This window comes from Cricetulus griseus, chromosome 10, assembly GCF_003668045.3.
Source record: "Cricetulus griseus strain 17A/GY chromosome 10, alternate assembly CriGri-PICRH-1.0, whole genome shotgun sequence".
NCBI lineage: Eukaryota > Metazoa > Chordata > Mammalia > Rodentia > Cricetidae > Cricetulus > Cricetulus griseus.
In genome coordinates, this window is record NC_048603.1 from 17,542,303 (window position 1) to 17,559,678 (window position 17,376).

Here is a 17,376-nt window from a genome sequence, read left to right on the forward strand (position 1 = left end):
CACACACACACACACACACACACACACCCTTTCCTGAAACAAGTTGGTTTATTGCTATTTCTAAACAAAAGAAAAGTCTTCCTCCTTGGTAATGAAGTGATCAAGGGATGAAAGAAAAACAGGAAGAGAATACACTGACTAACCATACTTCCATTTACACTGATGGCTTCAGATTCCCAAGCACCCTTTGTGTTGAGTTAAATTAGCTGGCAACAGAAACAGGAATCTCCAAAGTCATGCACAGTAAGGCAGGGCCTGGGATGGTGAGCGGGTTATGATGAATATGCATGACACACAAAAGGAAAATGTCCATTGCTTGCAGATGTCCTCTACCTCATGCCTTTTCCCTTTTTTGGAGTAGCAGAGAGAAGCAAGATGTTTGTAGATCTGTTATTGTAAGTATTGCTGCCTCTTCCTTTCCCAAGCTAGCATATCCCAGTATTTATTTTGATATCCATATGACCACAGTTTAGACTACAGTAAAAATAGAAGCACCGTGAGCCAAACCTGAGAGATCCAAGTGTTGAGGTCAGTATTAATAAATCCTAACGGAAGCAATGAGATGCTGTTTCCTGGTAGAGTTTGGCAGGAGATGGGGGCAAAGATATTTGGAGTTTATTTCTTATTCATAAGTGTTTTTGTAAAAACTATCATCATAGAACAGATTCTAAGCCAAGCACAGGAAGCCAACAAGTTCTGGTTTGGATTTAATAATTCATTCTAAGGAGTTTTTCATCGCCTGCAATTCTAGGTTCCTGTGCATTCTCCACCCAAATCAGGGATGACAGAATGTCCTGGGAAGCCTATGGGACAGAAAAATGGAAATGACCTTGACTTCAAAGGGCAGATTAGTGTCACAGTCAGTGCTGGCAAATGACCCAGGGCTCACAGGCCTGTAGCAGTGATAGAAGAATTTCCAACACAGTGGTGTTGTAGAGAGAGGGTGTAGAAGTGAATCTGAATATTGAAGGAAGTACAGCACCCCACTGCTGCTATACAAAGAATCCTGTGCTGTCCACACAGTGCTGACTAACAGAGGCGCAGACCCTTTAGAAATCACCTTGGGTTTCAAGGGGCTTCAAATCTGGGTGTGTGGTCCCAGGAAAGAGCAAGAGAACCATGAACTCAGTGCTTGTCTGGGCCACATGGTAAGTCTCCATTTCCAACAAAAAGGTGTGTATGGGGGGCAGGGGAGGTAGGGAGAAGGAAAGTAAAGAAAGAGGAGAGAGAGTAGAGGGTTGAGGGGGAAATGGAAGGAGGAAGAATGGGGATGGAGAGAGAAAAGGAAGGGAAACTATGAAAACTTTCACTATTAGAGCACATAGTCTCTCAGAAATTATCATAGAAAGAAGTATTTTAAATATAAGAATGACAGCGGTGTCTACTGTCATGATAAATGGCTAACTGTGGTGCCTATAACCATAGCAAGAGTGTGATGGCCTCCAGGCTCAATCAGTACCTGTGGCTCTTCTCACCCTACCCTCTACCCTAAACTCCAGCTTCTCATTCCTATATAACCCTCCATCTTGGCCACAGACTCTCTTGGTCTTTTGTCTTCCTCTCCTCTCTCTCTCTCTCTCTCTCTCTCTCTCTCTCTCGCTCTCTCTCTCTCTCTCTCTCTCTTCCTTTCCTCTCATCCTCTCTTGCTCTTCTCCCTCTTTCCTGTCACAGTCTGGTTCACTCTGGTGGCCATGTTGAGTATATTACTTTCTCTCCCTACTTTGTACTTTTCCTTATGCTTCTGGAAGTACTCTCCCTCATATCTCCAATAAAACCACAACCATACCTTGGAGAGGTCATGTCCACACTTTATACAATGCCTTTAATCCCAACACTTAGAAGACAGAGGCAGGCAAATCTCTGAGTTAAGAGGCTAGAATGGTCTAAACAGCAAGTTGGAGGACAGCCAGGACTACACAGAGAAACCCTGTCTCGAAAAACCAAAACAAACAAGGTGGAGGGCTGCTAAGGAATGAGTATACATAAATGCGCGCACACACATGGCCACATTAAAAAAAAACTCTGCAGACAGCATCATGGAAGGTGTGCCAGGATCATAGAAGAGTTTGTTTGGACTACTCCCGATCCATTTTATTTAAGGCCATAAAGGCAACGAATCTAACAAAACAGACAGGAGTCCAGGAACTAACTGCCAATTTTCTTTAACTACTTCCTGCTCCTAATCACCTCAGGCAGAAAAATCCACTCCAAGTTATAGGGAAGTTACTTGGTTACCCAGGTAACAAGGTGGTTTCTAACCTGGCTCCAGCACCTGGTGTACTGTCTGACACCTGTAGGTCTCAGATGCCAGGTAGCTATCCAGTGTCTGAACTGCTCCTGGCTTTCAGTACCCTTGCTATGAAACAGATGTTATCTGTAACTGGAGCCACTCCTGCTGACCACGGGTAACCTGAGTTGACTCCATGACTGGATCATCTACGAGGCTGTTTACAGTAGACAGCATTTGTAACTACTCATTTACAGTAAAGACTGAAAACACATTAACACTTAGGGGAAAAAGAAAAACACTTAGAAAAAAGTCTACAACCTAGACAAAGGCAATAAAGCCTAAAACAGAAGCAATAAACCTAAAGGTTAGATAAGAACAGTGCTTTAGCAGGTAGAGTGGAAACAGCTGTTGTGAATGACAGGCCGTGAGCACCTAGCAGGAAGTCACTATGCAGTTGCATGTGTCCAAGAGAATGATTGTTCATCTTCTGACAACCTCCTGGAAAAATGCCCTTTTTTCCCAGACTCAGAGCCCCAGGCTCTGTGTTTCTTCTCTTTATAAAAAGGAACTATTGGTTTTGTTTTAATTTTATTTATTCATATTTTTATAAGTGCTCTGCATGTATACCCACAGGTCAGGAAGGCACCAAATCCTATTGTGAGCCACTTTGTGGTTGCTGGGAATTGAACTCAGGATCTCTGGAAGAGCAGCCAGTGCTCTTAACTGCTGAGCCATCTCTCCAACCCTAGAAAGACACTGTCCTTGACCAAACTTTTTAGTCAGATAAAACAAATGAGGAGGTCCCAACAGTTTTTAAAGAAATAGTTCCCTTGATAGAGAAACCAGGGAGAGATTTAAAGCTGTTTGAGTCTTCTGTGAAACCCAGTGTTCAGTTTGACAGCACATGTTAAAACCAACACGATACAGACAAGATTAGCGCAGTCCCTGTGCAAAGATGACATACCAATTAACAAGACATTCTGTATTTTGCCTCATTCTTACAAAAGTCTTCTGACCAAAAGAACACTTGCAGGACTCGGACAGGCTGAAATCCAGCAGAGACCACACCAGCAGAGCCTCCCAAACTGCAGTGTGACAGTGAGGGCTCCCAGTCACGGGAACCTGCCTCTCATAGGATGACTGAGACATAAAACTGACTACAGAGACTCACGACAAGTCAGAGCATTGGGAATAAGACCCTAGAGTGTGGATCCCCAAATGTGCTATCTGTGCCATTCCCCCTCTTCCTGGGGCCCAGGGATCACCATGGAAGAGGAGACAGAAAGATTTGGAGAATCAGAGGCCTTGGAGAACTACTGAGAAACTGTTCTCCAGACAGAGCCGTTAGTCATAGGAACTCACAGTGGCTGTGGCTACAAACACTGACCTGTAAAAGATCAAACCGAAAAGCTCCCACATGAATGGCGGAGGGGAGGAGCTATTGCCAGGTGAAGGCTACTGGGGAGGAAGAATCAGTTTTCTTAAGGTATGTGTCCCCTAACAAGTTGCCCCTAACATACATACTGGTAGCACTGAACAGACTCAGTGAGTTAAAATGAAACACACACACACACACACACACACACACACACACACACACACACACACACACAAAGCACAGGAAGCTAGGAGGGAGAAGTGGTGAAGGATTATGGGAGAGGTTGAGGAGGGAAGTTGATTTGACCAAATGTATCATATTCATACATGAACTTCTCAATAAATAAGTAAAAGTTAACAGAGATGGCGTGGCTGCCATCCTTTTGTGCCAGGTTGTGGTCTGTGCTCTTTATCCGAACAGCACATTCATAAGCTTGAGAAATGAGGGGAACAATAAAACCATGGACAATAATATTTTTCCACCAACAATGAACACTTCATAGCCATGCATACTGACATGTTGGCCAAAGGCCGAAACACTCTGAAAGGCAACCTAACTCCTGGGATTCTGATCTGCTTCCACCAGAACTTAGACCTGTCTAAGAAGACACTCTGACAGGCTGCTCACAGGATCACATGACCTATGCTATGAGGTTGTAGAGGACGAAGGAGGTAAAACAGAGGCTGCAAGTACAATCCACACTGCCAGAGAAAAGAGTAAGCAAGGAAGACCCTAAGAGAGACAAACATGGTCCCCTGGAGAAGGGGAAAGGGTCAAGATCCCCTGAGCAAATTGAGAGCACGGGAAGAGGGGGGAGGGAGCTACAAGAATGAGAAGGGGAGAAGAGGAAGGATGCAGAGGTCATGAGGGAGCAGAAAGGTTGAGTCAGGGGAAGAATAGAAGAAAGGGTATGGGATAGGTAGGGTTTTAGTTGGGGGAATGGTAGGGGAGGACGGGAGGGAGAAAGGACCTGAGATCGTCATGTAAAACAATCTTGTTTCTAATTCAAACAAATCTGAAAAATAAAATAAAATAAAATAAAAATATGAGACTGCAAAAAAAAGAGGCTGCAAGATGATAAATCAGGTGCCAAAAGTATTTAAGAATCACATGAAAGTGGTTTTAAAAAGCAGCACAGTTCATCATTTTTTTGCCTCAAAGAAGGACGACGTATGGTAATTCACCAGTCACTATTAAAAGCAGTGGCTAGAATGCACACTCGTAAACACCAATTCATTTCGGATAAAACATTTAGTTTGTTAAAAAAAATATGAGAGACTAACAAAAAGTAAATCTTGTCATCCCAGAAACTCAAAGAATTCTTTCTCCAACTTTGTCCAAGGCCAACAGAAGTTACCAGACGTTTCCACCAGGTTTTGTAGGAAGTCATACCAAAGGTTTTCCTCCACAATGATCCAGCACTCAAGAGTGCGGCCTAAACACGATGACACAGAAGTCACCTGCTCTCAAGAGAGCCCTCTCTCACCAGAATCTTCAGTGCATCCGAAGTAAAAGACAGCTCCATTCCTATCATAACACGTCTTCTGTAAGGCAACTTTTGGCTTCTTGTATATAAAAGTGTTCCTTGGGCAGGCATGATGACAAACATCTGTGAATGCCAGCCGTGGGGAAAGCTGAGTGAGCAGAGCCACAAGTTAAATGCCAGCTTGGGCTACACAGTCAGAAACTGTCAAAATAACAACAACAACACAAAACCCCCAAACCTAAAAAGTATTATCTATTTTTTTTTAATGAAAACCCTCTACTCAGTTTTATCTTAATTATCCAGAGGATGCAATTAGTGCAGAATTGATTGGTGCAGAAACAGAACTGGTGTAAGTCAGTGTGTGGCCTGACTAGCAAGGTCACGGTGCACTGTGAAACACCAAATGAAGATGCGTCCACTCCCCAAGGGTCTCGGGACAACAGCTGAAGACCTGAAGGCTGGGGAGCGATCCCTCACCCCTGTCCCCAGCTGTGACTGGAGACCCCCTAGCTCTGCCCAGTGCTCTGGAACAAGTACATCCTCTGACTCCTCTTCACCTTGTGTACTGTCGCCTGCACAAGGGCAACTTGCCTCTGCCCCTCCTGCTTTTGAGGAGGAAGAACGTGGCTGAATGAGTGCAGCTGCCTGGACAAGCTCTCTGGCTTACAAGCCAGGCACCCCTCACTTAGGTGCCTTTATCCTGCCTGGATAGCCCTATCCCACTGGCCATGGCCACTGTTTCTTCTAGTGGTCACATTGCAGGGCAGCCCCCATGGAAACCCATTTGGAATTGTTCAAGCTCAGTCCCCAAAGAATGCTGTTTTTAATACAGATTGTTCCTTTAGATCCTGTGTAAAAGTAGCTGTAATCAATCGTCCGGGTGGGTGGGTGATGCTCTGTAAAAAGCCGCTGTTCCAAAAGGCTTAATATTGATTCTTTCCTCTTTCACAGCTTTTAAGAAAACAATTCAATGCTAAGAAACCATAAACAGTTCTTCCAGACTTCACTAACATGCAACACTATCTAAATCACACACACACACACACACACACACACACACACACACACACGCACGCACGCACGCACGCACGCACCATACCACATATCCACATATAACAAATCCATCTAATACTCTGCCTTTTGTCCAAGGGAGACAGAGTGTTGTTTTTCTTTTTCTTTGTAAAGACAGATGAATAAGCTCAATAATTATTAAATACTGATTAAACTTTGGCTACTCTTGTAACAGTTGTCTAGCAGGCAAGAGTGGATTAAAGACTGAATGAAAATTCAACTTCATTTGAGATCTGGCATTTCAAATTCTCAATTTGCAAGATAATATACTATTTTCTCTGTGCCTATTTTTAGAGAAAACTGTCAATTCTAGGCCTGTATTTATAGACAGTTATGATTCCAAGTGGACACACCCCAACGGAACCTCCAAATACCACAATATGTTAAGTCTTTTCACAGGAATGATGGTAGGCACAGTATGTTGTCAAGTTCACCTTTTCATAGTAAGTCTCGGGCATCTCAAAAGGTGATAAGTCAGTATTTAAAGTTTCAATGTACAGGCAATGCAATTTAACATTTGCCTCTACAATCAGACTAAAAACCATCACCAATGTCAACAGCAAACTTCCATACTAGACACTAAGGAAAAACACAATTTAATACCATCTTGGCTATTGGCAATTTTGTTTCGAAGGAAAAACTGAAGACTTTATCAAAATACCATATGTAAAGTGAACAGAAGACTGAAATCTAAACGGAGTGACAGGACAGTGTTGACTGTGCCTCACTGTTACACCCACCATGGGAATGAAATTAGATCTGACCACATCCAAAGAGCTGGCAAAAAGGTGAAAACTTAACTGCTATTTGCTTTGCTCCCAAATAACAGTAATTTCAATTTCAAGGGAGCTAGCTACAATTTCTGTGGCACATGTCCACCATTCATTCAAGCTTCACATTCCTGGCACGCAGTGGCCATAGGAGTTTACGGAAGGGATGGGCATAAACTTCTCGGGTTTTACTTGAGAAGCTGAACTCCCTCTCTGCACCTATCCCATCCCCTCAAATTAGAGAAAGCCTTTGCTTTTCACCCAACTAAATTTGCAAAAGTTGAGAGTTCTGTAAGACTCCTTAACACTAGCTGTTCAAGGGTCCAGACTGTTGTCAAGCCAGGCATCCTGGGGCTGTCATGTGGGGCATTTCACAGCTCCACTGGCCTGGACAGCCTTTTTATCCCCAGCGAGTCATTTTTTCCCCAGCAAACAAATCTCTCGGCTTCATCCCTTTTATTGTAAAGTGCCGGTTGCACAAAAGAGCGAATGCATTAGAGAAACCAGAATCAGCTTGGTCAACTAATTCCAATCCCATCCTCTAGCTGGAATGCTTTTATGTGAATCAGGGCTAGCCAGTGAAAGTTTCTGCAGTGAAGGAAATATCTGCATCTGTGTGGTTCAAAATGGTAGCCACTAGCCATGGACAGCTATGGAGCAGTGGGAAGGTAGCCAGTGCAATTGAGATACTCTTTTTTTTTTAATTTGCTTTTAATTGATTTATGTTCTAGTAGCCACAAGTGGCTGGTGGCTGGTATTATTGAACAATGTATTTCTAGAGAGATTTGAGATGATGCTTAAAAGCCTGGGCCTCAAAAGCCATCTATATTGCCAGCCTAAGCTTCTCCTCTTGGATAAGCTGCTTAACTGTATATTTGCAGTAGTCAGTGCCTAACAACTTAATTGCCCTGTCTATCCCCATCTATCTAACTAGGTCATTTAATGACTATTGATTCAACAACTCTTATGTACAGAAGCATTCTATTATTTGTTTTAAAATACAACAGTAAGAGCTAGTGATACAGTTCAGTAGGTAGAGGTGCCTGCTGCCAAAACTGGAGACTTGAGTTGGATCCCTAGGACCCACGTTGGATCCCCAGACACCCACAGTTTGTCTTCAGACCTCCACATATGCACTATGCATGTATGCACACACACATATTTTAAAATATACAATAGTAAGTTATATGAATGGTTAGACCAATGGGTACATCAGGATACTGAAGTATTATTCAGCAACAAACACAAATGGGCTATCAAGAAACATGGAGGAAGCATGACTTGTATCTTGCTTAATAAAAGAAGCTAATATGGCAAGCCTACGTATTATATGAATGCTATTCCAGGATATTTTGGGAAAAGCAGAACTATAGAGATGTTAAAAACAATAGTAGTTACAAGGGCATTGGCATTAAAAAGAGGGATATAAACATGCACAGCATATTGGACTTTAGGACCCTGAAATATCCTGCATTATCCTATAATGGTGGACACACGATAAGATGAAGTTATCAAAGCCCACAGAATACTGCAATATGAAGAATCAACCTTAACATCAATTCTCAATTATGGTTAAAAATAATGTCTCAGAACTGGCTCATTGATCGCAAAAAATGCACCTCACTAGCATAAGTTGTATTAGGATATAAAATGGGGGAAGAGGGAATTTTAGCTTTAGAAGTCAACTTAACACAGTTCTGACACCTGCAAAGACTTTCGATGAGGCATGGTCTACATTGGGTTGTGTGGCCAGTGGACATGACTGTCCAGGATTGTCTCCTTTGGGTAAACAGATGTAGGTAGCACCATTCCCTAAGCAAGGTGACCTGAACTGTATGAGTGAAGAAACTGAGCTGAGCATAAACAAGCAAGCAGGCACACATCCACTTCTTTCTGCTCCTAATATTGGAGATGATGTGAATTGCCATTCTCAGCTCCTATGACCTTGACTTCCCTGCTATGATGGACAGTAACCTGGGACTGTGATGCAAAATGAGCTTTTTCTCCCCTAAGTTATTTTTCTCAAGATGTTTTATCATAAGAAATTAAACTAAACAGAAGGTATGAGAATTAGCATGTGCTATCTACTCGATCATTCCATAAACTTAAGATGGTACCAATAATTAAGGCTATTAATTATCACAAAGCCAAATTCCTTGCGAACTCCTCAGGCCTCCCATATATTCTGAGCTGTAGCCTGGGTTATGGTCCCCACTATAGTAAGTGGGTATTTTCTTAGGAACTCAGCACAAAGAGAGGCTTCCTGGTCAGCAAACCTCTAGGTGCTCAGCCGTCCACTCTTCATGGTACCAGACTCAACTGGAACCAGCAAGCCAGATGCATCCTCTCAGACTTCACATGTTACCAAGTGACCCTTTGATAAGTGTGGTGAGTGTTTTCTACTCATTCCCATTCAATTCTTCTGCATAGCCCTGCTGGTACCTCAAGAGGAGAAGAAACTGTCATCCATCAAGAGGCGAGTGTGGATTGGACTATAAATACAGCTCATTTGCCTACACAACTAGTGGCCACTGATCCATGCATTTAGCCATCACAACTGCATGAACAGTCTCTAACATATAAATCTAATTTCAGAATATAAAATTAGATTTTATCCATTAGATCACATTTTTAAAAAGCTACAAAAGACATTTGGGGACCAACTAGCTAATCTGACTGTGGATAGTTACTGGACAATGTTGTTGAAGCACTAATTTTTTTAGGTGTGAACAGCCTTACTCAAATGGTGGTCTACTAAAGTCTTCAGGGGAGGAGTGTCCTCTCGTTCCCTACTGATGGAGCCACCAAAAGGCATACATACCCACATACGTATATATTATGATAACATGCCACCGATTATTAAATTTGGATATAGGCTATTATCCTGCTATTTTAATTTTTCTATACATTTGAGAATTTACAAATAAAAAGTGGAGGTAGCGGATGATCCCAATTTGAAACTTTTTTTCAGTGTTTTCATACCAGTCAGAAGAGCAAGCTGAAGTTACTAAGAATTATGCCAGCTTGTAGGTGACTGGGACTCATATATAAAGGGTGGCGTGATTATCAGGTTATTGTTTTGGAGAAAAGGTACCTGCCAATAAATCATGCCATCCTGAATGGAAAAAGCTTTGTTAAGGACAGAAAGAGAAATACGATGGTTTGGATGTGGTTTGTCCTGAGTCTTCATGAGCTGTGTGGAAGGTGGTGGGATCTATTTTTTGCTTGTTGGTTGGTTTTGTTTTGTTTTAAAATTATTAGATGTATTTGCTTATTTTGTGGTGTGGTGAGGCACACTTGTGCCCCAGCACACATGTGGAAGTCAGACAAAAACTTGCAAGAGTTGGTTCTCTCCTTCCACTGTGTGGGTTCTGGAGATCACCTCAGGTTATGAGGAGCAGGCGTGGCTACAGTTTTCCCTACAATGAAGCTTGCAACAAGTATCTTCCAAGCCTAGGAGGACCTTTAAAGGTGGGCACAGGTTAGGTTTGGGGAAGACTGAAGTAGCCTTTGTGGAAGGAAGCCTTGGACTCTTGAAAAGCATATGGTTGCAAAAAACAACTGTCTGGTGATAGGACCCCTCCCTGACACACCACACTTAGGCCACTGTGGTGCTCTCTATGGTGGCCCTCACCTGCTCTCAGCTGTCGACAGCACTATGCTCTGAACTTCCCACACAGTGAGTCAAATAAGCCTCTTTTCTTTTATAAAATTACCCGGCATTGGGTATTTCTTTATAGCAACAGAAAAACAACCATTACAGAGGAATGCCTAAAGGTAATAAAGGAGGAGTCTTCAAAGGAGAGAAAACAGAATCAATCAAGAGAGGGAACTTATTTATCAGAATGACACATGCAACCAATAATTTGGTGCCTTTTCACTGGACAAACATATCAGATTCACAGAACAGGAGCAATTTTTTTGTGTGTAGCTGTGATAGAATTCTTGTATTTATTCAAGGGCTAAAGAAATAGAATTGGAGGTTTTTTAAAAAAGGGGGGAGGGGAGAAAACATGAACTGTGAGTGGCTCAGATATTATCACCAAGAAAAAAACTTCACCTTCACAAATAAGTGACCATGGAGACATTATTGCACAGTTATGTCAAGAGAGCAGAATTCAGGTGAGGTGCAGCCCAGAGAGAGAACACATGCTCAGCCTACACAAGACTCCAGCTTCAGCAGCCAGCAGCAAAGGGAAAAGCAACAAGAAAACACAATTCAAAATTTTCCATCTACCCCAAGCCCTCAATTTAATTAGCCAAGAAATGGATGATAGCATCAATATCGAAATTATTTGTATATTGAATATTGACACAATCAAAAGACAATTTGAAATTCAAGCTGCACACTTTGGATTTGTATACTTTTCTGTTATACTTCAGTATAAAGTTGATTCAAATAAATAATAGAGAGTAACCTTAGCCTTAGAAAATGAAGCCCATTTTCTCTTTATCTTTTATTTTATTTGTGCATGTATTTATGTATGTGAAGTGAATATATAGGGGTACATGCATGTGTATGCCACTGTGTGGAGGCTGAAAGTCAACTATGGGTGAGTGTCATTTTTCAAGTGCTGTCCACCTTGATTCTTCAGTCTCTCTGGGACCCAGGGCTCATGGATTAGGGGAGGCTGGCTGTCAACTGTGCCAGAATCCTCCCGTCTCTGACTTTCCAGTGTCTGGATTAAAAATATACACCACCAGACCTGGATTTTTACATAAGTGCTGTGGTGGAGCACAGATTCCTTTTTGTTTGTTTGTTTGGTTGGTTGGTTGGTTTTGTTTTGTTTGGTTTTTCCAGACAAGGTTTCTCTGTGTAATAGCCCTGGCTGTCCTGGAACTCTCTTTGTAGACCAGGCTGGCCTCAAACTCACAGAGATCCACCTGTCTCTGCCTCCCAAGTGCTGGGATTAAAGGCTTGCACTACCATAACCAGCTAAGAACACAGATTCATGTGCTTGCCTATCAAACTTTACAGAGTGAGCTATTGAGATATTGTCCCAGTCTCCAAACATTTTCTAATGCATGTTTGCAATTGAATACACAATGGGTGCGTCCTGTGGTTCTTTTCCAGTCATGCCTGGAGAACTAATCTAGAAGCAGAGCCAATCACTCAGAATATTTAGGAGACTTGGCATCTTACAGAAGATGGGCTTTAGCAAATCCCTCCCTTTCTACTCCATGTTCATAATGGAGATAATCTTGGCTTTATGATTGTTTGGAACATACATGTAATAGAGTACTTTTTTCCATAGTACATAGTTTAAAAAAAAAAAAACTAACCACAAAACAGAGGTGCCAGCTGTGTTTCTCATAAAAGTGGGAGTCTAGTTAGGAGCCTCAAAACCATCAGTAGGTAGCTATAAAATGACCATGGTAAGATGTGTCATTCTGTCATGATGGAGTAAGATCCCCGAGATGGACAGATGGATAGACAGCAAATCTGGCTTGGTTTTCAGCTAGTAGAAGTTTAGTTCCTAGTAACCACAGATAACACACTCTTACCTGGTTGTCACTTGTGGGACAAGGCAAGATTCTTTCGTGAGGCAATTACAGTGTAAATGCCTAATAGACAAGTCACAGAGGCTCTAGACAAATTACTCTTGGGCCAGAGACTGCTGCAGTCAACCCAAATTCAGGAAACCACTGGGAGGCTTTCCTGTTGTGGATAAAGCAAGCAATTTGTGGTGACAGCGCTATCATTTCTCTTCCCCATTGTTCAGGTGGCTCTGCTATTAAACCAAAGGACCTATGCCGTGCCCTCTCCAAACTGGAGACTTTAAGGACTCCATGGGCTAAAGATGGTGGCCACTACTTTGCACGTAAGCCAAGAGCTAATTCATATATCTACTTAGTGCCTACTATGTGAAGTTGAAGAATGGGACAGGGGGCAAGCCAACAGGAGTTACTGAAATGAAACTCGGAAATAACATTTGACAGAAAATTATTTTCTCAGCTTACATGGTTGGGCTCTTTAAGGTCTTCTGGTCACTTTCAAAAGGAAAATTGACATGGGATATGTGGAGAAGAGAATCCAATCCTGCACTGAAACACTGAAGTTGACTCTATCTTTAAAATGAGAAAATAGTAATGACAGCTTCCAAGATTTCACAGAAAGGCTAAAGAGATGAAGTAGTTAATAAAAACAAACTTCAAGAGGGAACCATGGAAACAGTTCCTTCTATGTGTGAGGCTGCATCTGCCCTCATGGGCCGACAGGCCAGGTGCCATGTGGAAAGGGAGTGCTTGGAACTAAGCCAGGCAGTCAAAGTGAGCCCGATGATCCTGACATGAAATCAGCAGAACAAACAAAGTGATCAAGACTGAAAGTCAATGTGATGAAATCCAGCCCCACAAAACAAAAAAAAAAAATGAAATAAAAACCTGTCCATCAAGACGCAGCATTCCTTAAGGTTAGAAATTGTTTGAGTAAGTTCTCATTGGCTTAGGAATGGCCCCTTTGGCCTGACTTTAGATGACACAACAGTGATTCCACAGAAACGGCCCATCGTATGTATCTGTTGAGAAATCTTTCTAGAAGGTCTATCACAGTTTCTGGATTGTGGCTCATATGCCAATGGTTACATAACATGCAAAAGACTAAATATTTGCTGTTTTTAGCAAATTAATTTACACAGCTAGATATGAGGCAATACCCCAGAATTCCGGTAGAGCACAAAGTGCCCTGCGAACTTGAAAATTCAACATAGCCTGAGGAACCCTGCCGTCATCTGTCCACTTCCCAGAAGCAGAGATGACACTTGAACCCTGAGACAGTGGAGTTCAAATATAACACAGAACATCTTTAAAAAAACTAGAACAAAGGAGGCCCACTATCACTGCTAGAGTCAAAGATCCCCAGCACAAAGCCAGAGATGTTTCAAAAGTGAGAACGTATTTCCATGCAATGAAAGATTTTAAAGATATTAGAGCTGGCATGGATGGCCTTTCATCGGAGACTAAACAAATACCAATCTTCCAGCCTAACAACCCTCCCTACTGAGAAAGTCAACCCTTTAATTTTCTTGTCCTGTGCCAAGGCCTTCCCGGAAGGAAAATTTTACCTGCACAATAATAATGACTGCCCTGGTGACTTGACTGGATCAGGATCCAAAGATGTCAATAATATTCTTATCTCTTTCTCTGGGGTCCAGGCACCACCGCTCTAAGGCAGGGCTAGACCACAGTGAAAAGACTCAAGGTAAGACCTCCCAAGTTCTTTTTACTTGTGACAGTGAGACTTTCTTCCATTTCATGGCACATTTATTATAGAGCATTATAAGCCAGCAGCAGGACACAGGGCTGCCTGAGGGGTAGCCACCAAGGGACATGTAAGCAGAGATCAGTGAAGTCCACATGCAGTCTGAATAGATTAATTTGGAAACAGTCATTATCTCCAAACTACAACAGTATCAGACGAAAGTGTCATTTTGTAGGTAATAAAGCCACCCATTTCATGTGATCTGAGCTATAGGCAAATTCCCAATTTTTATCTTAAATTTAAAAAATTTGCAATTTGTAATTTATGTGTGCACATGTAAATGTGAGTGTTTGTGCCTCTCTCTGTGTGTGTGTGTGTGTGTGCATGAGAGAGAGAGAGAGAGAGAGAGAGAGAGAGAGAGAGAGAGAGAGAGAGAGAGAGAGAGAGAATGTGCCCCACGACATACATGTGACAATCCAGGACAGGGGTTAGTTCTCTCCTCCACTGTGGGTGCTGGGATCAAATTCTGGGGTCAGGCTGGCAAAGCAGGCATTCTCACTCCTGAGCCATCCTGCTGGTCTGAAAATTCCATCTTTCTGCTGTTTGGCTTCTACTCTCAACTTTTATGGAGAACAGCAACATACAAGCTTCATGGTCCTACTCATGGCAACCCGATCCATTCCACCTCCCCCTTCCCACACACACATTACCATAAGCTGACAGCAAGGGCCATGCAGACACAGTGCCTCATACTTACTAAGGACTAAATACTTGCTCAATGAATTAAAATGAGGCCATGAAAGTTATGGCCCCCGCCCTTCCTCTGCCTCAGACTTTTCCTTCAAGCTTCTCTATCTCAGGACAGCCTAACAGGAATACAACCTGAATCATCTATGGTATTTTAAAAATTTCTAATAGTAAAACCTATTTTCTAAAAATGTATACTTCACAGGGGAAGTGGTTTAAAAGTTGTGGTGAAATACACATAACAAACATTACCATTTAACCCAGTTTTCAGTACATAGTTGGGTGCCATTGCGTACAGTCACCTTGGGTAAGTGCTCTGAATATGATAGATTGATAAATCACAGTAATGTGTTTTACTATTGCTATTCCAGGGGTGACTTTGTATTGGTTCAGGTGCACTTTGTTCAGGACTCACCTACATGCCAGTACTCTCTCCCCAGAGGGCACTCATGCTCAGCCTTTACCCCCCCACTCCTGTACCCCTCTTACAGGCACCTTTCCACTGCCTCTGGGAGCCAAACTAACACCCCAGCATGATGAGATAGAGACAAGGAGCAAAGAAGACAACCTTTAAGGAGACACCCAACTTGGAGTCTTTATTCTTTCTCTATAAAATGGAACACTAACTCTATACCGGCTGCATAGTCGGTTGGAAAATTAAACGAGGCAACAACCACCAGGAGATTTGTATAGGATGTAACACATAGTAAGCACTCAATAAATATCATCTAAAATTATGGCAGCGGTCTCACAATTAGACTGTAACTTTTATGGCCTCATTTTAATTCATTGAGCAAGTACTTAGTCCTTAGTAAGTATAAGGCACCGTGTCTGCATGGCCCTTGCTCTCAGCTTATGGTCAGGTAGACAGACACGAGTCTGTTATAATCACGAGGAAGACATTATATTGTCCTCAAGAACCCCACAGGAGAAGAATTAACTTGGCTGGATGGGGCACAGGCAAGGAATTTCATGGAAGAAAGGACATCTAGACTGAGAAGGAAGGCTGAGTGACTGTAAAAGGAAGTGCTACAATTCCATTCCAAACACAACCACACGGAACTTCTCATTCCAATGAGATGGACAGTCAGTTTTCACTACTCTCTACACTTTCTTGCATCTACTCTGACTTTGCCTGTCTACCTCAAGTAGATGAAGGGTTCCCCCACATACAAGTTGCCCTGTCACAATGCAATAAATGTACTTTCTGTTTTCTCTCCTAAGAGTAAACACCCACAGCTCCAAAACCCTGGCCTGAAACATTGGCCAAGACCTGAACACGCTAAGCAGCTCCTGACTTCAACACATGCACACTCATGTACAGTTTCTGATCAGTTTACAATCTACAGTCCTACAAATAAAAGAAATGAAGGCACCGGTTCTGCCATTATAACCTGATTTCTACCTGTGAACCTAGCATGCCAAGAAAGAATGCTCACTCCAGGGTTTCTCTTAGATAAGCAAGTGAGCTTCTTTGACCCACATATACCACAGTCCATGTAGCAAACACAGACCTAGATTTGGCCTTTACCAGAAACTCTCCTTAATAACTGGATAGTTTCTTAGGTTCTCTGACAGGTAAACTATAAAAGACATTCATTCAGATCAATGCCTTTTTCATTTACACCTGCTCTTTAGCTGGCCAATAGTGTCATTCATTATAGAGCATGTTTAGTTTTTACCCCCAGGAGATACCTTCTTTCAGCACAATTGGTGTGCCAAGGGTAATTACTATAAGAACTTCTGAAGGAGTAAGGAACGACCCTCAGGCTTTGAACAGACACAGAGTTAATGAGGCTCAGGTTTCATACAACTTTTTAACTCAAAGCAAACAAGAATGAGGCAAACACCTTAAGTTTATTGATGCTAAAAACACAAAAATATATTTTATGGCCTTACACTAGGTAAAGAGCCAGGATTTCAGCCTAAATAAGGAAGGCATAGGGGAAAATTCAGAAACTGGGAGTTAAATGGTATCTGTTGGTCTGTAATGATAGTATAGCTGTAAGGGGCCCAGAACTAAATAAGGGAACTGTCCTTGCCTAACATATCGAGAGACACAGAAAAGTAGCCCTCCAAATCAACAGCACATTTACAGACAACAGGTCTATGGGCTATCGTAGAATAGGAGTTGATGTGTATTTAAATTTATGAACCACTTACAGTACAATTTGCTGCAGGGCTCTGAGCAACCAATGGCTATGTCAGTTTTCCATCATAGCAACAAATCCTGACATAAATCAGTGCTAAAAGAGAGAAGATTTACTCTGGCTCATAGCTTTGGAGGTTTCAGCTCATGGTCAGTTTGGCTGCATCATGGACCTGTAGTGAGGCAGACCAGGACAGGAGTTAGAGCCAGCTGTTACCTCATGGAGGTTTGGAAGCAATGACAGAAGAGCAGTTATACTCAGTGTCCCAAAATCTCCCTCAAAGATACTGTCTTGGTGACCAGCAGAAGACGTACATGATGAGGACAGCTATACAAAGGCAGTG

The 17,376-nt window shown here is 42.3% G+C and overlaps 1 protein-coding gene and 1 non-coding gene across 2 annotated transcripts in view; one reads left to right on the top strand and one right to left on the bottom strand.

The window, feature by feature from the left end:
- Sdc2 (syndecan 2) overlaps positions 1 to 17,376 on the bottom strand; it is a 97,166-nt gene that overhangs the window by 19,478 nt on the left and 60,312 nt on the right. The window lies entirely within an intron of this gene.
- On the top strand, positions 3,118 to 3,220 carry LOC113830808. The gene has a single exon (XR_003488013.1). It is a non-coding gene; the product is annotated as a U6 spliceosomal RNA (small nuclear RNA).